The sequence below is a fragment of the Somniosus microcephalus genome, unplaced genomic scaffold (genome assembly GCF_052327205.1).
Source record: "Somniosus microcephalus isolate GS21.2 unplaced genomic scaffold, FLI_Smic_1.0 unresolved_chr2, whole genome shotgun sequence".
Taxonomy (NCBI): Eukaryota; Metazoa; Chordata; class Chondrichthyes; order Squaliformes; family Somniosidae; genus Somniosus; species Somniosus microcephalus.
This window is the reverse complement of record NW_028225180.1, coordinates 53,696,787-53,724,503: the sequence shown is the minus strand read 5'-3', so window position 1 is coordinate 53,724,503 and position 27,717 is coordinate 53,696,787. Positions and strand designations below refer to the sequence as shown.

Here is a 27,717-nt window from a genome sequence, read left to right as displayed (position 1 = left end):
ATATGTGCCCTTAAAGAAAAAAGGTGGGAATGACATATCTAGTTGACTAGGGACATCCAGGATAGGATAAAGAAAGAAAGGGAGGCGTATGACAGATACTGAGGGCTAAATACTGCAGAAACTTTAGAGGAGTGCAGAAAATGCAGGATTGCAATTAAAAATTATATTAGGAAAGTGAAGAGAGAGCAAGAACAATTCTTGGCAAGTAAAATCAGGGATAACACAAAGAGGTTTTATAAATATATTAAGAGGATAACTAAAGAAAGAATAGGGCCTATTAGGGTTCATGCGGGTAATCTGTGTGCGGAGGCGGCAAACGTCAGAAGGGTGCTTAATGAATACTTTGCGTCTGTTTTCACAAAGGAGAGGGGTGAAGCGGACATTGCTATCAGGGAGGAGGAGTGTGAAATACTAAAGGGAATAAACATAATGAGAGAGGAAATATTAAGGGGTTTGGCAGCTTTAAAAGTGGATGAATCCTCAGGCCCGGATGAAATCTATCACAGGCCGTTAAGCAAAGCAAAAGAGGAAATAGCAGAGGCCCTGACCATCATTTCCAATCCTCTATGGCTTCAGGTGTGGTGCCAGAGAAATGGAGGACTGCTAACGTTGTACCCTTGTTTATAAAGGGAGAAAAGGATAGACAGAGTAATTACAGGCCAGTCAGCCTAACCTCGGTGGTGGGAATATTATTGGAAAGAATTCTGAAGGACAGGATAAATCTTCATTCAGAAAGACAGGGATTAATCAAGGATAGTCAGCACGGGTTTGTTAAGGGAAGGTCGTGTCTGACGAACTTGATTGAATTTTTTGAGCAGGTAACAAGGAGGGTAGATGAGGGTTGTGCGTTTGATGTAGTGTATATGGACTTTAGCAAGGCTTTTGATAAGCTTCCACATGGCAGACTGATCACGAAGTTAAAAGCCCACGGGATCCAGGGCAAAGTGTCAAGTTGGATTCCAAACTGGCTTGGAGGCAGAAAGCAGAGAGTAATGGTTGATGGGTGTTTTTGTGACTGGAAGCTGTTTCCAGTGGGGCTACGCAGGACTCAGTACTAGGTCCCTTTATTTTTGTGCTATATATCAATGATCTAGACTTGTATATAGGTGGTATGATTAAGAAGTTTGGAGATAAAACTAAAATCGACTGTGTGGTTGACACTGAAAAAGGAAGTTGTAGACTGCAGGAATATATAAATACATTGTTCAGGTGGGCAGAACAGTGGCAAATGGAATTCAATCCGGAGAAGTGTGAGGTAATGCATTTGGGGAGGGCTAACAAGGAAAGGGAATACACATTAAATGGTAGGACACTGAGTAGTGTAGAGGAACAAAGGGAACTTGGAGTGCATGTCCACAGTTCCCTGAAGGCAGAATAGAAACATAGAAACATAGAAGATAGGAGCAGGAGTAGGCCATTCGTCCCCAAGAGCCTGCTCTGCAATTCACTGCGATCATGGCTGATCATCCAAATTCAGTACCCTGTCCCTGCTTTCTCCACATACCCCTTCATTCCCTTATACTGAACAAATATATCTAAATCCTTCTTGAATATATTTAATGAATTGGCCACAACTGTCTTCTGTACAGGGAATTCCACAGGCTCACCAATCTCTGGGTGAAGAAGTTCCTCCTCATCTCAGTCCAAAATGGCTTACCCCTTATCATTAGCCTGTGACCCATGGTTCTGGAATCCACCGCCATCGGGAACAGCTTTCCTGTCTAGTCCTGTTAGAATTTTATAAGTTTCAATTAGATCCCCTCTCATCCTTCTAAACTCTAGCAAGTATAAGCCTAATTGACCCAAGCTCTCTACAGACGTCATTCCTGCCATCCCAGGTATCAGTCTGGTGAATCTTCGCTGCACTCCCTCCATGGCAAGAACATCTTTCCTCAGATAAGGCGACAAAAACTGCACACAATACTCAAGGTGTGGACTCACCATGGCCCTGTACAACTGCAGCAAGACATCCTTGCTCCTGTACTCGAATCCTCTCGCTATGAAGGCCAGCATACCATTTGCCTTCTTAACCGCCTGCTGCACCTGCATGCTTACCTTCAGTGACTGGTGCACAATTCGTTGCATTTCCCATTTTCCCAATCTATCGCCTTTCAGATAATAATCTGCCTTCCTGTTTTTGCCACCAAAATGGATAACCTCGCATGTATACATATTATATTGCAGCTGCCATGCATCTGCCCAACCGCCCAAACTGTCCAAATCGTTTGGAGTTTCTATGCATCCTCCTCACAGCAAACATGCCCACCCAGCTTTGGAGATGTTACATCTACTTCCCTCGTCAAGATCATTATTCTATATTACGAATAACTGGGGTGCTAGCACCGATCCCTGTGGTACCCCACTTGTCACTGCCTTCCACTCGGAAAAAGACCCGTTTAATCCAACTCTTTGCTTCCTGTCAGCCAACCAGTTTTCTATCCAAGTCAGTACCTTACCCCTAATCCCATGTGCTTTAACTTTGCACGCTAGTCTCTTATGCGAGACCTTATCGAAATTCTTCTGAAAGTACAAATACACCACATCCACTGGTTCTCCTTTATCTATTCTACCAGTTACATCCCCAAAAAATTGCAGTAGATTAGTCAAGCATGGTTTACCTTTTGTAAATCATTTTGACTTGCACCGATCCAGTCACTGTTTTCCAAGTGCTCTGCTTTACATCTTTTATAATGGGCTCTAGCATATTCCCCACTACTGGTGTCAGTCTTACCAGTCTATAATTCCCCGTTTTTTCTCTACCACCTTTTCTAAATAGTGGGGTTACATTAGCTACCCTCCAATCCATGGGAACTTTTCCAGAGTCTATAGAATTTTGGAAGATGACCAGCAATGCATCTACTATTTCTAGGGCCACTTCCTTAAGTAACCTAGGATGTAGATTATCAGACCCTGGGGATTTATCGGCCTTCAATCCCGTCAATTTCCCTAACACCATTTCCATACAAATACTGATTTCATTCAGTTCCACCCTTTCATTCGACCAAATTTTCGCGACATCTCTGGGAGTTTATTTGTGTCCTTCTTTGTAAAGACAGAACCAAAGCAGGTATTTAATTGGCCTGCCATGGCTTTGTTCCCCATTATGAATTCCCCTGATTCTGACTGCAAGGGACCTACGCTTGAATTTACCAGTTATTTTTCTCTTCACATATCTATAGAAGCTTTTATAGTCAGATTTTATGTTCCCTGAAGCTTACTCTCATACTCTATTTTCCCCCTCTTAATTAATCCCTTTGTCCTCCTTTGCTGAATCCTAAACTGCTCCCACTCCTCAGGTTTGCTGCTTTTTCTGGCCAATTTATATGTCCTCTCCTTGGATATTATGCTGTCCCAATTTCCCTTGTTAGCCAATGTTGAGTCACCTTCTTTTATGCCAAACACGGATGATCAAATTATGTAGTTCATCCATGCGATCTTTAAATGTTTGCCATTGCCTGTTCACCATCAACCCTTTAACAAACATTCCCCAATCCATCCTAGCCAACTCGCGCCTCATAACATCGTAGTGTCCTTTATTTAAAATCAGTACCCACGTCTCTGAGTCAACTAATTCACTCTCCATTTTAATGAAACATCCTATTCAATTATGATCGCTCCACCCCAAGGGGCCTCGCACAACAAGATTGCTAATGAATCCTGTCTCATTACATAATACCCAGTCTAATATGGCCAGATTTCTTGTTGGTTCCTCGATATATTGGTGCAGGAAACCATTCCGTATACACTCTAGGGATTTCTCCTCCACAGTATTGTTACAAATTTGGTTAGACCAATCTATATGTAGATTAAAGTCACCCATGATAATTGCTGTGCCCTTATTGCACGCATCATTAATTTCCCATTTAATGCCATCCCCAACCTCAGCAGTACTGTTTGAGGGTCTGAATACAACCCCACTAACGTTTTCTGCCCTTTGGTATTTCTCAGTTCTACCCATACAGATTCCACATCATCAGAGCTATTATCCTTCATTACTATTGTGTTAATTTCCTCTTTTGCCAGCAATGCTACCCCACCGCCTTTTCATTTTTGCCTGACCTTCCTGAATATTGAATAATCCTCGATGTTGAGTTCCCAGCCTTGGTCATCCTGGAGCCATATCTTCGTAATCCCAATTATATCATATCCATTTACATCTATTTGCGAAGTTAATTCATCCACCCTATAATGAATGCTCCTCGCATTAAGACACAAAATCTTCAGGCTTGTTTTTTTTACACTCTTAGACCTTTTAGAATTGTTGTTTACTGCGGCCATGTTTGATTTACACCCTTGATTTCTTTGACTTCCACTTTTGCTTTTCTCCTTTGTCTCTTTTGCTTCTATCCTTGCTTCCCTTTCCTCTGTCTCCATGCACAGGTTCCCAACCCCCTGCAATTTTAGTTTAAACCCTCCCCAACAGCACTAGCAAACAATTCACCTAGGACTTCAGCCACGGTCCTGCGCAGGTGCAAACCATCCAGTTTTGACTGGTCCTACCTCCCCCAGAACCGATTCCAATGTCCCAGGAATTTGAATCCCTCCCACTTGCACCATCCTTCTAGCCATGTATTCATCTGAAATATCCTTCTATTTCTACTCTGACTAGCACGTGGCACTGGTAGCAATCCTGAGATAACTACCTTTGAGGTCCTATTTTTTTATTTTCCTCCTAACTCCCTATATTCAGCTTTAAGGACATCACCCCCTTTTTTACCTATATCTTTGGTACCTATATGCACCACCATAACCGGCTGTTTACCCTCCCCCTCCAGAATGCCCTGCAGCCGCTCCAAGACACCCTTGACCCTTGCACCAGGGAGGCAACATACCATCCTGGAGTCTTGTTTGCGGCCGCATAAACGCCTATCTATTCCCCTTAAAATAGAATCCCCTATCACTATAGCTCTCCCGCACTTTTTCCTCTCGTCCCGTGCAGCAGAAACACCCATGGTGCCAGGAAGTTGGTTGTTGCTGCCTTCCCCCGATAAGCCATCCTTCCCAACAATCTCCAAAGCGGTATATTTGTTTGTGAGTTTGGATGGCCACAGTGGACCCTTGCACTGCCTGTGCCTACTACTCTGACTGGCGGTCACCCATTCCCTTCCTGCCTGTTCAGCCTTGATGTCCTCAGCATCGCGAATGCTCCAGCATGTGTCCATTCGTAGCTCCAGCGCTGCAATGCCATCTGCCAGTAGCTGCAGCTGGACACACTTCCCACACTCATGGTCGTCAGGGTCACAGGAAGTGTCCCTGATTTCCCACATAGTGCAGGAGGAGCATGCCAAGGAGCCGAGCTTTGCTGACATGAATTCCCCTTTAATTAATTTAAATTAAATCAATACCACCAATTATACTACACTTAAATGATATACTCAAGTGTGCTTCTTTCCTATCACTCCCTGCTACACAACGGAGACGTTAGAAATTATAACCAAAAAATTAAGACCGTATAAATTTTATAAATTAAGAACCTAAACTGTCAGACTATAGAGTATTTAAAGTACTCTTCCAATCAGCTGCTCCCTCCTGCCCACATCACGTTTTGAATCATGACATAGTTCTGGAATGCCGCCACCGGTCTGTGAGGTTGGTAAGACTCTGTAAAAAAGCCCGTGAAAGTGAGTTTAAATACTCACTGAAACTCTGCTCTCACCGCTCTGGACAATGGCCTATGTAAAAAAGCCCTTGAAAGCGATTGTAAATGAGCAGGCCAGGTAGATAAGTTGGTTAAGCCGGCATGCGGAATGCTTGGCTTTATTAGCCATGGCATAGAGTACATGAACTTCAACTGCATAAAACAATAGTTAGGCCTCAGCTAGAGTACTGCTTGCAGTTCTGGTCACCACATTACAGGAAAGATGTGATTACACTACAGAGGGTACAGAGGAGATTTACAAGGATGTTGCCGGGAGTAGAGTATCTTAGTTATGAGGAAAAAGTGGATAGGCTGGGTTTGTTTTCCTTGGAACAGAGGAGGCTGAGGGGAGACCATATTCAGGTATATAAAATTATGAGGGACCTTGATAAAGTGTACAGAAAGGACATATTTCCCTTAGCAGAGGGGCCAAAACCAAGGGGCACAGATTTTAAGTAATTGATGAAAGGTTTAGAGGGGATTTGTAAGGAACTTTCTTCACCCAGAGGGTGGTTGGTGTTTGGAACTCACTGCCTGAAAGTGGGGTAGAGGCAGAAACCCTAACCACATCTAAAAAGTACTTGGATGTGCACTTGCGATGCTCTAACCTGCAGGGATACGGAGCAAGAAATGGGAAGTGGGATTCGGCTGTATAGCTCTTTGTTGTCTGGCACGGACACAATCGGCTGAAATGGCCTCCTTCTGTGCTGTAATTTTCTATGATTCTATGAACATAGACATAGAAATATAGAAAAATAGGAGCAAGATTAGGCCATTCGGCCGTTCGAGCCTGCTCCACCATTCAATATGTTCATGGTTGATCCTCAATCTCAATACTTTATTCCCACTCTCTCCCCAAACCCCTTGATGCTTTTTGTGTATAGAAAATCATCTATCACCTTTTTAAATATATTTAGTGACTTGGCCTCCACAAACATCTGTGCTGGAGAATTCCACAGGTTCACCGCACTCTGAGTGAAGAAATTTCTCCTAATCTCAGTCCTAAATGTCCGACCAAGTATCCTGAGACTGTGACCACTCGTTCTAGACCCCCCAGCAAGGGGAAGCATCCTCCCTGCATCCAGTTTGTCTAGCCGTTTCAGAATTGTATACGTTTCAATGAGATCAACTCTCATTCTTCTAAAATCTAGTGAATAGAGGCCCTGTCGACCCAATCTCTCCTCATATGACAGTCCTGCCAACACGGGAATCAGCCTGGTGAACCTTCGCTGCACTCCCTCTATGGCAAGTATATCCTTTCTTTGTTAAGGAGACCGAAATTGCACACAGTACTCCAGGTGTGGTCTCACCAAAGCCCTGCACAACTGCAGTAAGATATCCTTGCCCCTGTACTCAAATCCTCTTGCAATGAAGGCCAGCACAGTATTATTGCAAATTTCGTTTGGCCAGTGTATATGTAGATTAAAGTCACCCATGATTATTGTAGTACAGGGTAAGGCTGGATAGTATTAACTATCACAGAAAATATCACCTTTTTTGAAATCTCCATCTTCAGTAAATATTAGAGACAAATGAGGATTAGAAAATTTTCTGGGCCATTGCTTACTTTCAAGCGAGGTTTCCATTAACTGAGTTTAATTTCTACACGGATATCTATTGAAGCTGTGAATTAAATCTCGCAGTATTTCAATGAATAGTGAAATGGTATTGAGAAGTTGCTTTATGTCAATAGAACTAACATTGAGAGCCACTTTCTCTCTGTTCTAATTGAAGATGTTCAACATAAACACAAGGAAACACTCCGGGAACAATCTGAAACACTGAGAGTGAACACTATCCTAATAAAGGAGAAGGTTAAGGTTTTCCAGTTGGCTGATCGATACGCTGAGCTAACGGTCATTTCTACTGTTCGAGATCAGAAACTTGTAGAACATGAACTCCTGGCAAGAGGCCGAGATCATGAAGAGTGGAGAGAGAAACATCTCCGGAGAGAACTGGAAAAAATCCGAACAGATCAATTGTTCCACAGCAGTTTTTCCCAGAGAAAATCCAATTCTGGGAGGTCAGGAGCTGTGAGCGGAGTCCCGGGGATTGGAAAAACAACAATGGTACAAAAGATTGTACATGACTGGGCCACGGGGAAAATTTACACACATTTTCAATTTGTTTTCAGTTTTAAATTCCGAGATTTGAACGCTATTAACTGTAGAATAAACCTGAGGAATCTGATATTGGATCTGTATCCTTACTTTGGGAATATTGTTGGAGAGCTCTGGAAGAACCCAGAGGGATTGCTGTTTATATTCGATGGTTTGGATGAATTCAAGGACAGCATCGATTTTGCTGACAATCGGAGAAATACAGAACCTCAGCACATGTGCACAGATCCCGAAGACTGGTGTGAAGTGTCTGACATTGTGTACAGTTAAATACAGCACAAGCTGCTCCCAGGATGTTCAGTGCAAGTGACCAGCCGCCCCACTGCTTTACATTTATTGGAAAAGGCTGAGATCAGTGTCTGGGCTGAAATCCTGGGATTTATTGGTGAAGAAAGGAAGGAGTATTTCAACAAGTTTTTTGATGATCAGACGGTGGCAGCAGCTGTTTTCAAACATGTGGAGGAGAACGAGATCCTGTACACCATGTGCTACAACCCTTCCTACTGCTGGATCGTCGGTCTGTCACTGGGTCCCTTCTTTACACAAAAAGACAGGAATCAGCAGCAAGTTCGCAAGACCATCACCCAACTATATTCCTACTATATTTACAACATTCTGAAAAACCACGGTCGAGAGATTGAAAGCCCCCGTGATGTGTTACTGAAGATTGGGGAGATGGCCTTCACAGGATTCTCTGAGAAGAAGATTGTTTTTAGAAATGGAGATTTGGTCAAGTACAATCTGCAACCTTCCCAGTTTCTGTCTGGGTTCATGATGGAACTTTTGGAGAGAGATGATTCTGCCCAGAACGTGGTGTACACATTCCCACACATCACCATCCAAGTGTTTGTAGCCGCACTCGCACAATTCCTGACTCCAGCTCCCGAGGACATCTGGAAACTCCTCCATGAGGCCCTCAGCAAGGAAGATGGGCGATTTGAGATATTTCTCCGTTTTGTTGCTGGTCTCTCCTCTCCACAGTCAGCTCGGCCCCTGGAGGAGTTTCTGGGTCAATTTCTTCATCAAAGCACCCGCCGAGTGATTGACTGGGTGAAGGAGAAGGTTGAAGGACAGATTGGAGACACAGGGAGTGAAACTGGTAAAAGGAACCTCCTGAACACATTCCACTACCTGTTTGAGTCTCAGAATAAAGTGCTGGCTCGGAACACAGTGGGTTCTGTGGAAACACTTGGATTTAGTGGACTGAGGTTGACCCCGATTGACTGTGTGGTTCTGTCTCATGTGATTGGACTCTGTGATACAATAAAACACCTCAATGTAATGAACTGCAACATTGAGTGTGAAGGTCTCCAGTGGCTGGGACCCGTACTGTACAAATGCCGGGTGTTGAGGTAACTGTTTATGTAACTGTAACTGTTTTGGCAATTGTAGATGTAGCGTCCGTGTGTAGATAAAGACACTGAAGACAGGAGTTGGTTCATAGGTATTTACTAAGCAAGTCTGGGGGGGGTTTCTAAAGGATATACACAATACACAGGCTTATATAGCCCAAGTGGCAATTACCGGCATTACGCACACCTGGGGCTCTTAAAGGCACATACACCATAATTGCTCTTAAAGGCACATACACCACAATTCCTCCCCTTCTAGCTAACTAGTACATCATATTTTAAGTAATTATTAATTACATGTTATATGCAAAATAATATACATTGTTCTATTAATCTATATATATAAATCGGTACTTCTGTCATTCTGTCTTTCTGTCTATCTGTCTATCTGTCTGTCATCGCATGTGCGTTGCGGGTATGCACTCGAAAGTTACAGGGCGTACCTACGCGCGCGTTACCTCCAAAGAAAGCTTACACTTCCGAGACGGTTTTAAGCGTATTTACGTTTCGGCCGGGCTAAAATTGCGCCCGCGGTATCCCAAAAACCTTCAACATTCCGCTCATTAGCATCTCATTATCCGCTCATTAGCGACAGAGTGACCTCGAGCTCGACCAATCGTACGCCGGGTTGCTGGCGTGTGCCGCCGGGCCAATCGGTGCACGTGTGGCCGGGCTTTATCGTTCTGAACCGAGGTGAGTCGCCGCCATCTTGATTCCAAACTTTTCCTTTCTTTTTCCCGCTTTCTGCGTCTTAAAAAAAAAACGTTGCTTTTAAAACACATATTGTTTTTTAAAAAAATGATTTAGAAAGTAATTAACTTATCTAATCTCATTAATTTTCCTACCTTTCCCCGTTTTTCCAGGTAGGGCTAGAAGCCTCGGCGTCTCCTCCGCACCCACGCCCGAGCTAGGCACCTCCCGGCCCAACTCGAAGGCTGGAGGGCCGAGCCTCAGCCCAGCGCCGCTAGGGTGCGCGCGCAGCAGGAGCTGAGACGTCTCTCTCTGCCGGGGCTTGCTGAGCGTCCAGCGTTACCCTGGCAACGGGCGCAATCGGCGCTCTTCACCTCGGGGGGAGGGGGGGGCGGCCGCGACCCACGGGGGGGGGGGGGCCGCGACTCTCGGGGGGGCCGCGACCCTCGGGGGGGGGGGGACCGCGCGCGCAGCAGGAGCAGCTGAGACGCGGCGTCTCTCTCTCTGACTTGGTCAGCGTCACGGTTGCCCTGGCAACCGGGCCCGCCGGCCGAGAGAGACGCCGCGTCTCAGCTCCTGCTGCGCGCGCAATCGGCGGTCTTCACCTCCGGGGGGGGCGCGACCCTCGGGGGCCGCGACCCTCGGGGTGGCGCCCGCCGCCTTCCCTCCCCTCCCTCCCCCCCGCCCTCCATCACCCCTCCCCTCCCCCGCCCTTCCCCCCCGCCCTCCCTTCCCCCCCACCCTCCCTTCCCCCTCCTTCCCTTCCTCCCCCTCCCCCTCCCCACGCCCACCCTTCCCCGCCCTCCCCTCCCCACGCCCTCCCTTCCCCGCCCTCCCTTCCCCTCCCTCCCCTCCCCTGCCATCCCTCCCTCCCTTCCTTCCCCCCTCCCCTCCCCCCGCCCTCCCTTTCCCGCCCTCCCCCTCCCTCCCTTCCCCTCCCCCTCCCCTCCCTGCCCCCTCCCCTCCCTCTCTTCCCCCCACCCCTCCCCTCCCTCTCTTCCCCCCCAGTCGCTCTCTCTCTTCCCCCCAGTCACTCTCTCTCTTCCCCCCAGTCGCTCTCTCTCTCTCTCTTCCAACAACAACATGCCCTCGAAAAAGCCTCGGCACCGCCGGGCACTTCAGCTAGTTAATTATAAGTTAGTCTCTCAGGAGGCTTCCTGACTCGGTCCAATAACGCCTCGGGGGTGTAGTAGTTTCTGGTGGTGTAGTAGGTTCTTCTGGCAAGGCTGATTCGGCTTGAATGCCAGTGTCGGGTTCATCGGGCTCCAGTATCACCGGATCGGAGGTAGATATGGGTATCTCTACTTCATCGTTAGATGTATAGAGCGGTGGTGTAGGTTGTCCCTTTTCGGACGACTTGATGATTTGGTCAGCATGGCGCCTTATTATGCTGTCTCCAATGTCCACGGTATACATCAGTGGTCCGAATCGTGTGCAGATAGTTCCAGGCTGCCATTTCTCGGTACGGTAGTCCCGGGCCAAATCCGGTTGGCCTATCTGGAAGGCCCTAGTTGGCCTTTCATTCATGCCCTGAAACTGCCAGTCCTCCACGTCCCTTCGGATGTTGGGCTTGACCAAATCCAGCCGGCATCTTAGGTTTCTATTGTAGAACATCATGGCGGGAGTTTGGTTAGTAACCATATGCATTGCATTCCTATATGCAAATAAGAAGTTATCCACCTTGTGCTGAAGTTTTATGTCTTCATTACCCATGGCCTTGATGGCCTTCTTGAAGGTCTGGACAAACCTTTCAGTCAATCCATTGGTGGCGGGATGGTATGGGGCGGACGTGTAGTGCTTTACACCATTGTTCTTTAAGAACTTTCTGAATTCTTCGGACACAAATTGCGGTCCATTATCAGAACATATCTGCTCCGGCAGCCCATTCCTGGCAAATATGGTCCTTAATTCTGTGATGGTTTTTTCCGTGGTGGTGGAGGACATCTTTATTACCTCCGGCCACTTGGAGTGTGCATCAACTGCGATTAAGAACATTGAGTCCAAAAATGGACCAGCAAAGTCGATGCGCACCCTTTGCCAGGGAGATGAGGGCCACTCCCATGGATGTAGAGGGGCCTGTGGCGGAGCATTTTGGACCTTCTGGCATCCTAGGCAGCTCTTGGTCATGTCTTCGATGTCTCCATCGATACCTGGCCACCATACAAACGCCCGAGCTAGGTTCTTCATTTTCACTCCACCCAGATGCCCCTCGTGAAGCTCCTTTAGCACTTTATCCTGGAGTTTGGGTGGAATCACCTCTCTGGATCCACACATCAAGGTTCCTCGGCACACTGACAGCTGTTCTCTTCTTTGCGAGAATGCTGGCAACAGTGGTTCGCCATGTGCTGGCCATCCCTTCACTGTTAAATCGTAGACCCGTGAGAGAGTAGGGTAATTTCTTGTCTCCCTTTCAATGGCAGAATTTGTCACCGGTAGATATTCCACAATGGTAGAGTGGAATATCTCTACTGGGTCTACTGTAGGTGCCTCTTCTATCATTGGCAACGGTAGGCGTGATAAACCGTCAGCATTCCCATGCTGTTTTGACCCTTTGTATTCAATGTTGTATTGGTGTGCCCCTAGAAAAAGGGACCACCTCTGTAGTCTTTGTGCCGTCATAATGGGGACACCTTTTTTAGGGTTGAATATGGAGATGAGGGGTTGATGGTCAGTCAGCAAGGTAAATTTTTGTCCGTGTAGGTAATGGTTGAATTTCTTCACTCCCCATAGCAGGCTGAGCGCTTCCCTGTCTATCTGGGCATAGTTACGCTCAGCTGAGTTCAATGAGCATGACGCAAAAGCTATCGGCCGTTCCGAGCCATCAGGGAATCTATGGGACAATACCACTCCTATGCCATAAGAGGATGCATCGCACACCAGTCTGATTGGTAGTGATGGGTTGTAATGAGCCAAAATTTTCTCGGATGTGATTAAGTCTTTACATTTATGGAAGGCACGTTTACAGTCTTCGTTCCATTTCCAAATCACTCCTGCCTGTAGAAGATCATTGAGAGGGTATAGAATAGTTGATAAGTTCGGTAAAAATTTATGATAGTTATTTATTAATCCCAGGAATGACCTTAATTGTGAAACATTTTCAGGTGCTGGGGCTTTTATAACTGCTTCAATTTTTTCAGGTGACTTATGCAACCCTTCCTTATTAATTATGTGGCCAAAATATGATATCTGATTTTGGAAAAATTCACACTTGGGGCGATTTGCTCGTAGGCCCCGTTCTTTCAGCCTAGCGAGCACCTGCTCCAAATTGGCAAGGTGCTCGTTGTCGTTTTCTCCTGTTATAAGGATGTCGTCTAGGTAGCATTGAGTCCCCGGAATCCCTTGCAGGACTTGCTCCATAGCTCTTTGCCAGTTAGCTGGAGCTGATGCTATTCCAAAAACCAGTCGATTGTACTGGTACAGGCCTTTGTGTGTGTTTATTGTGAGATACTTTTTAGAGGTCTCCTCAACCTCCGTCTGTAGATATGCCTGTGCCAAGTCAATTTTTGTGAAACGTTTCCCTCCGGATAGTGAGGCGAAAATATCTTCAATCCTCGGAAGAGGATACTGTACCGTGTGAAGGACCGGGTTTACAGTCACCTTAAAGTCCCCACAGATGCGAATTTTTTTCTGTTCCTCAGAGTTATTTTTCAATGTTTTTTTCATGACTGGAATGATGGGTGTTGCCCATTCGCTCCAATCTATTTTGGATAATACGCCTGCCTTTTCCAAATTCTTCAGCTCTGCCTCGACTGCCGGACGTATTGTGTAAGGCACCGGCCTTGCCTTTAAAAATTTTGGAATTGCTGTATCTTCCACTTTTATTGAGGCGGTGATGCCCTTCAAGGTTCCTAGTTTCTCTTGAAACACTTCTTTGGCATTGGCCAAGATGTCTTTTAATCGTTCAGGTATGATGTCATCATTGTTTTTTTCCTTACTGGTCACCGTCAGTGCCTGAATGGAGTGCCAGTCTAAACGTATCTTCCTTATCCATTCACGTCCCAACAACGGTGGACCACCATCTTGTAGAATGTATAAATACAACTTTTGTATTTCTTTGCCGTTGTATACCACAGGCACCCTTATTTTTCCTTTGGGGTACACTTTCTGCCCCGTATATGTTTTTAAGTTAATGGATGTGTCTTTTAGAGGTATATGCGAAAATAGCCTCTCGTAATCTCATCGATTTATTACGGTTAGATCTGATCCTGTATCTAGCTCCATTTTAACTGGGGACCCTGCTATTGTGAGGGTAACCCAAATGGTTTGGTAATCCTCTTTGGCAAGTACATTATGTAATTTGAGACAGCTTAGCCTCTTGTTTCCGGAGTCGCTATCGCTATTCTGGTCTTCGGAGCTATTGTCCGTCAGCATTTGTACCTTCCTGTACTTTTCTTTATTGATTTTTTGTTTTCTGTCAGAGGATTTATTTTGTCCAGATTGGCATACCCGTGCAATGTGTCCAATCTTACCACATTGCCTGCATGCTTTGCCCTTGAACCAGCAGTCCCTCTGGTTATGGGTGGATCTGCCACAGCGATAACATCTTCCGAACTCCTGTGTCATTTTATGGGTGCCGAAGTCTTGTGTCTCTTGTTGTATCTCTGCAGCTCCTTTTGCTGCTGCTTCGTATGATACAGCCATACTGAAAGCTTTGTCCAATGTTAAATCTTTTTCAGAAAGCAGTCTTTTTTGTGTTCCTTCACTTAAGAGACCGCAAACAAATTTGTCTCGAAGATAATCCGATAGTCCTGCTCCGAATTGGCAGTACTTTGATAGCTTTCTTAATTCGGTTAGGTAATCAGCGTTACTTTCATTCTTGTGTTGATTTCTCTTGAAGAACTTGAATCGTTCCGCTATCAGCAGCGGTGTTGGGTTTAAATGCTCCTGCAGGGTTTCAACAATTTCTTTAAAAGTCTTGTCCTTTGGTTTGGCTGGAGTGATTAAATTTCGTAACAGCCCGTATGTCTTCGCGCCCATTAAATTCAGAAGTACTGAAGCTTTTTTTTCATCTGTTATTCCATTTGCAGTGCAATAAACCTCTACTCTTTCCACGTATGTGGTCCAATCTTCTATTTCGCCATCAAAAGCCTCAATATTACCAGATTTAGGCATTTCAGAAAAGATATGGCGCTTCCCGCGCTTTTTTTTTTCTCTCTGTAGCAAAGATATGGCGCTTCCCGCGCTTTCCCGCCGCTGCTACCGATAACAACGCTGTTTTACTGTGGTTTCCGTTTATTCACTGTAGGAGACTCATTCCCGACGGAGGTCTAAACGCTGACCTGCTTGCCGCGCCAGCCATCTCTCGAGTGCACCCTCCCAGTCCGTTATTGCTTGCCTCCGATTTCGCTGCCTGTCTCAGCTGTAGAGCCCGCCGCTGGAGCAGCAGCCTGACGCCCAGGAAGGATTAGTGCAGTACCTGTCACCAGCCTGGCCAGCTGGTGAAACCACAGTTTCTCTTACTTCCTTCAGTCTTCTGGACGCTGGAGGAATCGATGTCCTTGAGGTGCTGCCGAATTGCAGGTAAGTCCGTTTCCACTTCGTCGCCACTGTAGTGTCCATGTGTAGATAAAGACACTGAAGACAGGAGTTGGTTCATAGGTATTTACTAAGCAAGTCTGGGGGGGGGGTTTCTAAAGGATATACACAATACACAGGCTTATATAGCCCAAGTGGCAATTACCGGTATTATGCACACCTGGGGCTCTTAAAGGCACATACACCATAATTGCTCTTAAAGGCACATACACCACAGTAGAACAGTCACGGATTGTGTTGTTGCTTAGTAATGAAGGGAAACAAACAGTTCAGTTAAAACCAGATAGAATCAGATTCAACACAAATATGACCAATAATAGGATTGGTTAGTAATTCCCTAAGGTCTGGAGAATCTGGAACTGATCCTTGTAAACAAGCAGGGATTTTACAATCTCTATCAGATCAGCAAATACAGATGACTGAGAGTCTGATAATTTAATGGCAATAAATCATATTTACTCCTGTTTTTCTCACTGCCTGAGATATGTCAATTGAAGAGGTTTCTTCTCACTGTTACTCACGTAGGCCGAGACTAACTGCAGCAGCCCGTGTGTCGGAGTATGCAACACTCTTCCCAATGTGTGGAGGCAAGTGACAGTTAACGGACTGTCAGCGGGTGTAGGAAAGGAAATGATTCATCAAATGTATGGTGTATAAAGAATTGGAAATCACCGCATTATCATTTGATTCCAGAAAAATCGCCCTTTATCTTAATATCCAGGATTTAAGAGCAGCAGAAATGAGACAAGTTTCCCCAAACATGACGGGGCCTAGTCACTGAGCTCCAGGAGGGTAATTCTGATCATTAGGAATGAGCCTGCATTCAGGGACATTTAAATGCTTCACACAGACAACACTTTATTTAATAAACCGGGTTATTCATCGCGAAAAGTATTTTCAGTGTTTCCTTAAATATCCGAGAGAAAAAATTGTATCAGTTCAGGTGTTTGATTGAATTTGTTTCTCTCTGTCTGCTTATGTTTAGACTGAGAGGCAATAAACTGGGAGATTCAGGAGTGAAACTACTTTCTGCAGCTCTGAGGATGCCGGACTGTACAATAGAGGAACTGGAGTAAGTACCAGATTGTGTGAGATTGTGTTTATAATAACTGGATGCCTGTCTCTGTACATCAACATTAGAGCCAGTAATAGTTTTATTAATAAACTCTTAACTTTATTATTAATATCAGTAAAATTGTTATTAATAAACACTGAACATTATTAATAGTATCGGTAATTTTGTTATTAATAAACTCTGCACATTATTATTAGTATCAGTAATAGTGTTATTAATATAGACTGAATAATATTATCAGTATCAGGAATAGTGTTATTAATAAACTCTGAGCACTAGTTTTACTGTCAAAAATAGTGTTATTAAGAAACACTGAACACTATTATTACTGTCAGAAATAGTGTTATTAATAAACTCTGATCACTATTATCAGTATCAGTAATAGTGTTATTAAAAAACTCTGAACACTAGTTTTACTGTCAGAAAGAGTGTTATTAATAAACACTGAACAATATTATTAGTAATAGTAATAGTGTTATTAATTAGCACTCACCATTATTATTAGTATCAGTAACAGTTATATTGATAAACGCTGAACATTATTATTAGTATCAGTAATAGCGTTATTAATAAACGCTGAACATTATTATTAGTATCAGTAATAGCGTTATTAATAAACGCGGAACTTTATTATTAGTATCAGTAACAGTGTTTTTAACAAACACTGTACATTATTATTAGTGTCAGTAACAGTGTTATTAATAAACGCTGAACAGTATCAATGGTATCAGTAACAGTGATATTATTAAATGCTGAACACTATTATTTGTTTCAGTAACAGTGTTATTAATAAACACTACTTTATTATTAGTATCAGTAGCAGTGTTATTAATAAACACTGAACATTATTGTTAGTGTCAATAATAGTGTTATTAAAAAACACTGGATATTTACCCTGAGTCCTGTAATTTCTCTTGCTGATCGCCAGTCTATGGGATGTCGGTATCTCAGATTCGTGTACCGGGAATCTCGCCTCCGCTCTCAGTACAAACAGGTCACTGACGGTTCTGTGTCTGGGTAACAACAAATTGCGAGATTCAGGAGTAAAACTTCTGTCTGCGTCTCTGGGGAAACCGGAGTGTAATCTGCAGGAACTGTGGTAAGTACCAGACTGTGTGAGATTGTGTTTATAATATCTGGATATCTGACACTGTACATTATTATTGGTATCAGTAATAGTGCTATTATTAATCTCTAGGGATTTACACTAATTACTGTTGTTTCTCATCTCCGATCCCCAGGCTATGGGGTGTCGGTCTCACAGATTCTTGTGCCGAGGATCTCGCCTCCGCTCTCAGTACAAACCGGTCTCTGATGGTTCTGAACCTGGGATCAAACTCCTTCACAGACCAATCTGTCCCCTCTCTGCCGCCTCATACTGAACTGCAGGAGTCTGGAGCGGGTCACGTGAGTGTTTGTGTAAATGTTTAATATAATAAATATAATATGAATGGGATTCAGTCACTTTTATCGGTAATATCTGTCTGGAATTATTATTAAAATATTAATCCCAGTCTTCCTGCTGTTTACACTGTTGTTCAATCTGTTCATTTCCTGTGTAATCTTTAATTTTTTTCAGGTTGAGGGAGAATCAGTTCAGTTCAACTGGAAAGAGACACGTGGAGGCATTGCGGGAATCCAGACTCGGACTGACAGTGGAAGTATCAACATTTTAAGTTATAAACATTACTGCTCTCATTATGTGACCATTGTTGGCCGATTTTCTGCCCCTCCCCTTTCAGCGGCCCATTAAGGGTTTACAGCTCGAGCTGAGCTAGCGTCATCTCCCGTTGTGAGGTCAGAGGCCCAGCCACAGGGTCACGAGACTCAGCCGCCCGGCCCCCACAGCGCTGCTTCTGCAGGATATCCGGGGCTCAATGTTCCCCAATGGGGCACTGAGGAAATGCACTGACAGGAAGGGCCAAGGGTTGGGCTCCGTCTGTGCCAAAGTGGGACACTGACAATTGCACTCAATATTACTGCGTTTGAGGTTAACATTTCCCAGGTTTCCCGCTCAGTGCCAGCGCTCAGTTGCCCTTCGGGGAATTGAACCTGTGTGGGTTGAGGATGGGAACAGTGTCTTTTTAGGTGGGATGGGTCCAACTATCCAATAGCGACCAATGGCTGGAGTCACCCAGAAAGTTTATCCTGTTGGGGAGATTCCTGTGGCTGGAGCACCCGTGGAATTGGACTGAAATTATCAATGTTTTTCTGGCTCCCCAAAATGAGGAAACAATTGCTGAAACAATGTAATTTGTGCAGAATCTGTTCCCTTGCTATTCCTATAAATCGCACATTGAAGGGTGAATTTCTAAACAGCTGGCATTACACATAGGTACTGCAGAGTGCCAAATAAAGAAGTTGAAGTGGCAAATTTACCCAAGCATCAAAGAGTAACAAGTTGTGAACGTTCAGTGAGCCAGTGGAATCTGCACTGCAGTAAATGGACAGGGCCCATGTAAAGTCCCACAATCTGAACCACTCTGGGCCTAAAAACAGACACTGATCTAAATACAGAGCAAGATCATCAGAAGTTGAACGGAGAGAAAGTTGATGTTACGGGTCATGTTACTTGTGATGTAACTATTTTATATTGAAACGATTTTCCAGGCACTGATGGACCTGCTGTACATTATATTTTTCTCTGTTTTATTTTACATTTCCCCAACAGATGCAGTTTGTTCCGTTCTCTCCCCACTCAGGTATAATAAATAGCGAAATTCATCTTTATTCATTAGACATCAAAGATCTAGTGATTTGAACCAATAATCCATTATAATTGGTAATGGCCTGATTAAATGGGCAAACACACACACGATAATGACCCTGTGTTCGATATTGCTTGGGGCACAGACTGATAGATCGAGGGGCCGAGGGACCTGACTCTATGGTTTAATGAAAATATCACGTCAGAAATGTCAAATTAATCATCATAAATTAATTAGGGGATAATACATATATAGTGGGAGGAACAGGTAAACGGAGGAGGAAAAAACTTGCATCTCATAACACAATTCATGTACTTTTGAGGTATTGCCACTTTTGTAATGTAGGTAAATCCAGCAACAAATTAGCCCTCATAGCCCACACATTGCAATGAGATAAATATAAATGTCTATTCAATGGAGTAGATTTCAACTATCAGGGTAGGGTAGTGTGGCGGTTATGTTACTGGTGTAGTTATCCAGAGGCCGTGCTCACAACCTAGAGAACATGAGTTCAGATGGCAGTTTGATAATTTAAAATCAGTTTAAAAGAAAGTGGAATTTCAAAAAAAATCAGTGTCAATTATTTTCCCCGATTTTTATTTGGAACGCAATTCACCAATGTTTTTTTGGGAAGGATACCTGTCGCCCCTACCTGCACTGGCCTGAATATGACCCCAGTCCCTTGCCAATGTGGCTGACTGTTATATTACCTGTCTTTGAAGTGCCCCAGTGAGACACTCAATTGTAGCAAACAACTAGGTTAACGGTTCAGCAAGACTGCCCACCAACACCTTCTCAGGGCAATTTGAGTGGGTAATTAATGGGGCCTTACCAGGGGCACCCACAGCTCGAGAATGGATGGGAAAGATTTACCAATCTGAAGTAAAACTGGTGTTTCGGATCATTGAAATGGATATTGAACTTTTTCTGTGAGGCTATCGATTTCTGACGCCAGTTTCACATTCGAGCAGCAAGTTGAGGGATAGAGGTCCACGCTCCCCATGTCTTGCATCAGTGCTGTTGGATCTGTTAGTTCCACTTGAACATTCACAGGAGGCCCTGGATTAACATCTCATCGGTGAAAACGGTAGTCAATGAGAAAGTGAAACGGGCCGAGTGCACAATAACCCGCCAATTCGGTGAAAGCAACAGTCAATGGGAAAGAGTATCGGGCCGAGTGCACAATGAGCCGCCGAATCAGTTTCGGCTGTTTTGCTCTAACGCCCAAGGTCTGTTTCTCCCCCAATCTATTGCACAGTCTGGCGATCTAATGCTGTTAATTCATCAGATCCTCAAATAGTCAATCCGAACGTAATCTACCTAACCTGCAGTCATCTCAGACACTGATGTCAACTATAATTTGATAATCAGCGACCCAGCTAATGCTGAATTATGAAGATGCACGGAGCTGATTGTAAAATATATCTTATTCATTCTATTAATTGTCTGCCTATTAATTCTGTGTTATTAAAACTGCTAGGCGACCCGTCTACATCTTTTTTATTTACTAATTGTTGGTATACTCAATGCTTAATTTATGATGGTTATGATTTTGAAGTCAATAAACGATTATCAGTTGACGATTTACTGTCTGACTTCTTTGAAAAATTGGCAAGAAAGCGTTAATAAATTCACTCAGCTGCTTGTGGGATCCTATTGAGGGTCGGTGTGGTGAACTCATATTCAATCGGAACTGGGAGATAAAGACAGTTCAGCGAGCAACTTTAGGCATCATTCACTTCTAGACATAGGCTGGGAGGTAAAACACAGACGGTTCCTCAGTGAGGAGGTAAGGTGAAAGGGTTAAAGGTTAATCTGCTCCCTTGACATATATCGCTTGGGACAATGAATACCAGCGTCTAACAGGGGTTATAACACAACGTTCAGAAGTGATTGTGTTGCCACTGAGCCACAGCTAACACGGGTATGGAATTAAATCTCAAGCCATCTGTATGAATGAGCCGTGCTACAGATGTCAAGATATGAATAAGATTGAGGGTACAATGTACACCAACAGCTCAGTGGCAGCATGTGATCTCGGGGAAGATCCCAGTTTCAGTGCTCGGAACTAAACCAGTGCATAGTGACAGTAAGTGGCAGGTTAGGAAAAGCGGAACTGCAGGTGCACAGGTACAGACCCAGGGGTCAGTCCGCCCAGTGATGTGAGGTCACAGCTGGACATCTCAAATTATGCAGTCTGCCAACGGCATCAGCATCGTGCTGGAGCAAGTGCTAGAAATAGTTTCTCGTTGGTTATCTGCCAAAAATGGAAATCGAAAGAGATAGTGTGTGGCTGGTTCTATGGTGAGATGCAATCCCACACACCCCCATTATGCTCCTTATTTAAAGGAAAAGAGGGACCTGGAGTGCATGTCCCCAGATCCCGGAATGGAGCAGGACAGGTAGATAAGGTGGTTAAGAAGGGATAAGGGATACTTTCCTAACTGAGCACTTTGAGCCGCACTGATGCCACGAAAGAAACAGTCTGTAATTTCTAGAAAGCCAAAATGGGGTAGGAGAAAATTCTGGATATTACCATTTCTCTCTCTGTCGACTTCCCTCTCTTCTGTCACCTCCCTCCTCAATCACTCTGCCTACTTCTCCCTCTCTATCTATTTCACTCTTTTGGATTTTTTTGTTCCCTTTTCCCGATCTACCAGCTCTCTCAATGACACTGATATTCTATCCGTCTGTCCCACTCTCCCTTTCCTCCATCTCTCTATCATCTTTACCTGACAGGCTCCCTCCTTCTCTAATGCAGCCATACCAAGCCAAAGTCCCTCGGGAATGCAACTTTAGATTGGTGATGGAATATTACTGAATAGACAAAAACAGGTCTGTTGAGAAAACAGCACCCAGGAGCAATCGCAGCCGTGTAGATCAGGGTGTAACTGCCCTCCATTCTGGCTTGTAATGATTCACATTAAGGGCACAGATGAGTTAAACACGAGGCATTGTAGTGTGTTTTGTACCACATTATAATGCCAGAGCCCTGGAGACTTTGGAGGGAACTTGATGAATCATCTGTGAGGAATTATGGCCAGGAGGTTAAGAGTGACCAATGGCTGTGCTCCTGGAAGTGGAAATACGTCCCGCTCTTACAGCTGTGCAGGTCAGAGGAAACAGACAGAAGGGCAGATATAGAATTACAGTCTTTCCAATCTCTGTCCATTCCATTATAACCACATACCGCGACCGCTGCTGCAGACCAGGGGATCACAGGATGGTGAAAATAACAACCATCGCAAATAAACGAAGAGACACCTGATCATTGAATTCCCGGTAAACTAGGGGAGTGAGTAGGAGCTGGAAATCCAAATAGAGAGATACTACTGTTTAAAAATAAGTTGATTTCTGAACTTACTCTTTATAGAATTAAACATATAGGGTTAAGGGCATAGGAGTAAAACTATGAGTTAGGCCTCGGTGGTTGTGACTGCTCCCGTGCGATGGGGCACTGGATCCTTGCAGAGGTTCGGGCTGTAGATCCCACAGACCATGCAAGCTGCTGAGGGATTCTTTTCCGGCTCTTTAAAGAGAGAAAAAATTCTCGACAAATCATTATGCGCAACGGGTAAGTCCCAGAAATTCAGGACATTTGCGCACAGCTCCTGGAGTCTGAATGGGGCCTCGAATGATGTAAATTCAGTGACAGAATCAATTGGTCCCAGACTCTCTTCGCCGAATTCAATGATCCCCGGCCACTCTGAGCAAAGCCGAACCGATCCCCGCCATCGTAAAAGAAGACCTGCAGTGGAAAAATCATCACTTTACATTCCCCCCTAAACAAAACAAACATGGGATAGCGCCGTTTACAACCTTTTCAGTCAATTTTGATTAGGAATTTATTAATCCGCCCTTACATGTTTTCTTACCAATGCTACAAAGCAATTTTAGGGGAAAAAAGCAATCAGAAAATATCTGTCTCTTCCAATAAAAAAGGTTCATGAATATTTGTGGAGAAAATGTGACAAACAAACTATTCGCTTAAAAGTAGCTGACGGCAGAGCTGTTTGAATTGATTTGATGCAGATAGAGAGGACAATAATCTCGTTCATCCTGAGAGATTTGTGTGTGATGAATAAAGCTTTTTATAACAAGGAACCCAGCACACAGACGGTTAGACGGATTGAGGCTGATTTATTAATAGCAGAACTACATTCTGCAGGTGTAGGTGGAGGATACTTTTTTCCGTCGACCGAGTTTCATTTGAATTACTCAGGAAGTTGAATAAGAATGTTAAATAACGTGAACATCTGAGAGATTTCAGAGACCAATTCTGTCCTTTCAACTCAAAAATTAACAACGTAACAAACAAAATAACGCATCTATAAAGAAGGAAAATAGTTGTTCCTATTACCTCTATAAATTATATATTTTAATCCTGAAAATTAACATTGAATATATGGCAGGGAATCTCTTTCTGAAGTTCAGCCACATTACTTGTAGGAGGTATAAAGCATTGTTAGTCCTTTAGTGAGCATCAACACAAGAAGTTGTAAAGATAGGGACTAATAAATTGTGAGTTTGATGAAAAATAAACAAATGCTGATCTGTGAAATAAGTCCAAGAACCAGTTTAATTAGAAGGTTTTAAACGGCTTCGGTCTTCCCAATATTTAGTTAGAGGAAATTTCTGTTCATCCAGTACTGGATGTTGGACGAGCTGTCTGACAATTTCGAGACCGTGCCTATTTGGTGCAAATAATGAATCATATAAGGGCAGCATTTCTATTGTAGCTCTTTTGGTGGAAACAATAAACAAATAAATTGTAACTTAAAAAAAAATTAAAGGAAACTTAACAATTTAAGTTAAAATGCTGTTGCCGGGGGTGATGATGCACTCCGGTCCTTGCAGTATCCACTGGTCTCGGGAGGCCTCGAGCGTGCTGGTGGACACCGCGTGCTCCATCTCCAGGGCCACCCAGGTGCGAACGTGGCCGTGGAAAAGAGGCAGGCAGTCGGGCCGAATGACCCCCTCGACCGCCCGCTGCCTGGACCAGTTAATGGCCACTTTGGCCAGGCCCAGGAGCAGTCTTACGAGGAGGTCCCCCCGACCCGCCCGCTCCCCTCTGCACCGGGTGATCAAAGATCAGGAAAGTAGGACTGAACTGCAGCCAAATAACGAGGAGCAGCCCCATCAAATAATGGAAGAGGTTCTGCAATCTTTCACATTCCACATAAACATGGAACACGGACTCCACCAGGCAGCATTTCTATTGTACTGAGAATACTGTGAAACACTAACTGCAATGCATCTCGTTATCAAAACAAATTCAAAATTTCTGCTGTATTTACAACCAATTTGGCCGTAGATAGTTCGTCCACTCACCTTGAACACAAGTATTACATCCCGCTGAGTCACTTTACAGTGAAATTAAAGTTAACAACTTTCCTATATCAATTTATTGTGCAAGCGCTGACTGACTCTCACTAACTCCCAATACAAAGCACACAGTTTGTGCGCTCAATGCTAATCGCATCACTGGCGCGCTCCTTCAATCTGGAACCAGACGAGCACGGCCAGCCCAGGGCTGGATTCAGGTAGCGATCTCAGATCTTTATTTGTATCTCCACTGAACTGATTCCACTCGACTTTGATAAGCTTTTCAAAAATAAACACAATGTCAACGGTCAGAAAGTATTTCAAATCCCAGAATTCAGCAATTTCACTTGAATAATAAATCACTGAGGCAGTCTGCAGCAATAGAACTGGAATCATCCGTTATTATACAGTCAATGGTGATCTCGTATCGAAGTCCAGTTAAGTTGATTCTAAATGAGTTTCTAAAAGGCCCTGTATCTAGATCAGGTCACCCGTACACTTGGGACTCCAGGCAGTGCAAGCTCGGCTGCTACTGGGCTCTCACACGAATTACCTCCCTCGTGTGGGGAGCGGATTCTTCCACTATTCTGATACAAAAGCAAAACACTGCGGATGTTGGAAATCTGAAATATAAGCAGAAAATGCTGGAAACACTCAGCAGGTCAGGCAGCACCTGTAGAAAGAGAAGCAGTGTTAACGTTTCAGGTCGATGGCACTTCGTCAGAACTGGAAAAAGTTAGAGAATTAACAGCATTTAAAGCAAGTGTAGGGGCAGGGAAAGTGGGGAGGGGAGGAAAGAACAACAGGGAAGGTCTGTGATAGGATGGAAGGCCGGAGAGATTAATAGATATAAGGGATGATTGTGCACGTCAAGGAGATGGTAATGGGACAAGATAAATAACTAAAAGATTAGTCTAGATGCGGTGTAAATGGCAATGGCAGAATTATGAACAGCTGCCATGTGAGATAGAAATAAATATTGGGGCCGATCTTGTAGTCTGAAAAAGTTGAACTCGATGTTGGTCCCGAAGGCTGTAAAGGGCCTAATCGAAAGATGAGGTGCTATTCCTCGAGCTTACATTGATCTTCATTGGAACAGTGTAAGAGGCAGAGGACCGAGAGATCAGAGTGGAAGTGGAGGATAATTAAAGTGATGGGCGACCGGAAGCTCGGGGTCACCCTTACGGATTGAACGGAGGTGTTGCGCAAAGCGGTCACCCAATCTGCGTTTGGTCTCCGCAGTGTAGAGGAGACCGCACCCTGAGCAGCGAATACAGTTTACTAAATTGCAAGAAGCACAACCTCATGTTGGAGGGCATCCAGCTGCTGTGTGACAATTGTCTTGGCTGCTCTGTGATTGGCTCCTGGCTCATTTGTAATGTCACTTGGAGACAGGTTTACAGCCCTGGTTAAACAGCATCTGAGAAAAGACTCGGCAGCTGATGCGGTAATTTGCCTGTGAATTCACTGGGATGTAAAGCTCGCCCATACCTCACTTGAGAGTGTGGGATGCTTACATCTACAGGGATTTCTCTCCTGTATTCATAAAATGCTGCACGTGAGATGGTGAGCATCCTTGGGTAGTGTAAGAGGAGCTGTACGCTGCATTACCCACATGTTGTTTCTGACTTCACTGGGCTTAATGAATGACTATACAGTGAGATTTACACTGTATCTAACGGGCCGGTGTTGAGGGAGTTTTACTCTGATTCTAACCCGTGCTATACCTGCCCTGGGGGTGTATGATGGGAATTTGTAGAGGGACCTTTACTCTGTAATTACCAATTCCTGTACCTAACTTTGGTATGTTTGATGGGAGCTTGTAGGGGGAGCTTCACATAGTATCTACCCCGTGCTGTACATGATCTGAGAGTGTTTGATGGGCAGTTTAAATATGCTTCACACTGTATCTAACCTGTGCTGTACCTGACCTGGGAGTGTTTGATGGGACAATGTAGAAGAAGCTCTAAGTATTATTGCCCATGATTTCCAGTCTAATTATGGCTCCAGTTGCCCCAGCCATTAATAGCGCAATGCTCCCTTCAATATGGCTCTGTCGCCCCTTCCTGTTACAGGGAATGGACTGGTTTTAGAACACCGATATGTTTGTTACATCATCATCCAAGCACCATTACCACAAACTGCCTTTCACTGCCAAGGCAGGAGGAGACAAACTGCCTGATATTATGTGAGGGAAGCTTTAGGGTGTATAAACCAAAAGGTGGACATTTGGGCCATTGAACATTGGGTCCTCATATTTGGAGGGTGGGAGGGAGAATTCGTAAGGGGCAATTTTGCTAAGTTGTTCTCCATGCCTATTATTGTTCCGTTCATGGGCTGTGGGCATCGCTGGCAAGGCCAGCATTATTGCCCATCCCTAATGGCCCTTGAGAAGGTGGTGGTGAACCGCTGCAGTCTGCGTGGTGAAGGTACTCTGCGGTACATGAGAACGGGGTCGGAGACAGGGCTGAATGTACAACAAGTGTTCATCTCCAGCGAGACTGCACGCCAGGAGCAGGGCTTGGTCATGTGACCCTGTGACACCTCGACTGGGCGGAGCTCCGGCTGCTTTGTGACGTTGTTACTGGCTGCTGTGTGATTGGCTCCTGGCACCTTCGTGATATCACCTGGAGACAGCTTCAACAACTCTTGGACACCAACACCACTCTGGAAAATTCTTCCCCTTCACTTTCCTCTGACCCCATCCCTTCTTCCCATCTCACCCCCTGCTATGTTTACACTATCCCCTCTGACCTTCTCCTCTCTTACCCTGAACGATCAGTCCTTAGCAAAGGCCTGAGTTTCATCCCCTTACGCCCCCATCTCAATGACTTTCGAGCTTGGCACGATGCTGAGCTCTTTCCCATCGCCTTTGTCTCCGTGCCCACTTCTTTGGCCAGGACTCTCGCCACCACACAGCTGAACCTTTCTCCCATTTTCAGAATTCTCGTTCTACCTGGACCCCTCCCTCTTAACCTCTGTAGATCTTTTCATTGCAAACTGCCAGCGTGATATCGGCCATCTCAATTTCTCTGCACCCTTCACTCACTCCAACCTAACTACCTCTGAACTTGCAGCACTCCATTCTCTCAGATCCAAACCCAACATTGTCATTAACCCTGCTGAAAAGGGTGGTGCTTTTGTTCTTTGGCGTACTGACCTCTATCTAGTGGAGGCTGAATGCCAACTCTCCGACACCTCCTCCTCCTACCTACGACTGGACAATGAACCCACGACCGAACATCAAGCCACCGTTTCCCAGACCATCACTGAC

The 27,717-nt window shown here is 44.6% G+C and overlaps 1 pseudogene; it reads left to right on the top strand.

Annotated features, from left to right (window-relative positions):
- The window catches only part of LOC147092644 (NACHT, LRR and PYD domains-containing protein 3-like), a 309,097-nt pseudogene that overhangs the window by 18,429 nt on the left and 262,951 nt on the right, over positions 1-27,717 (top strand).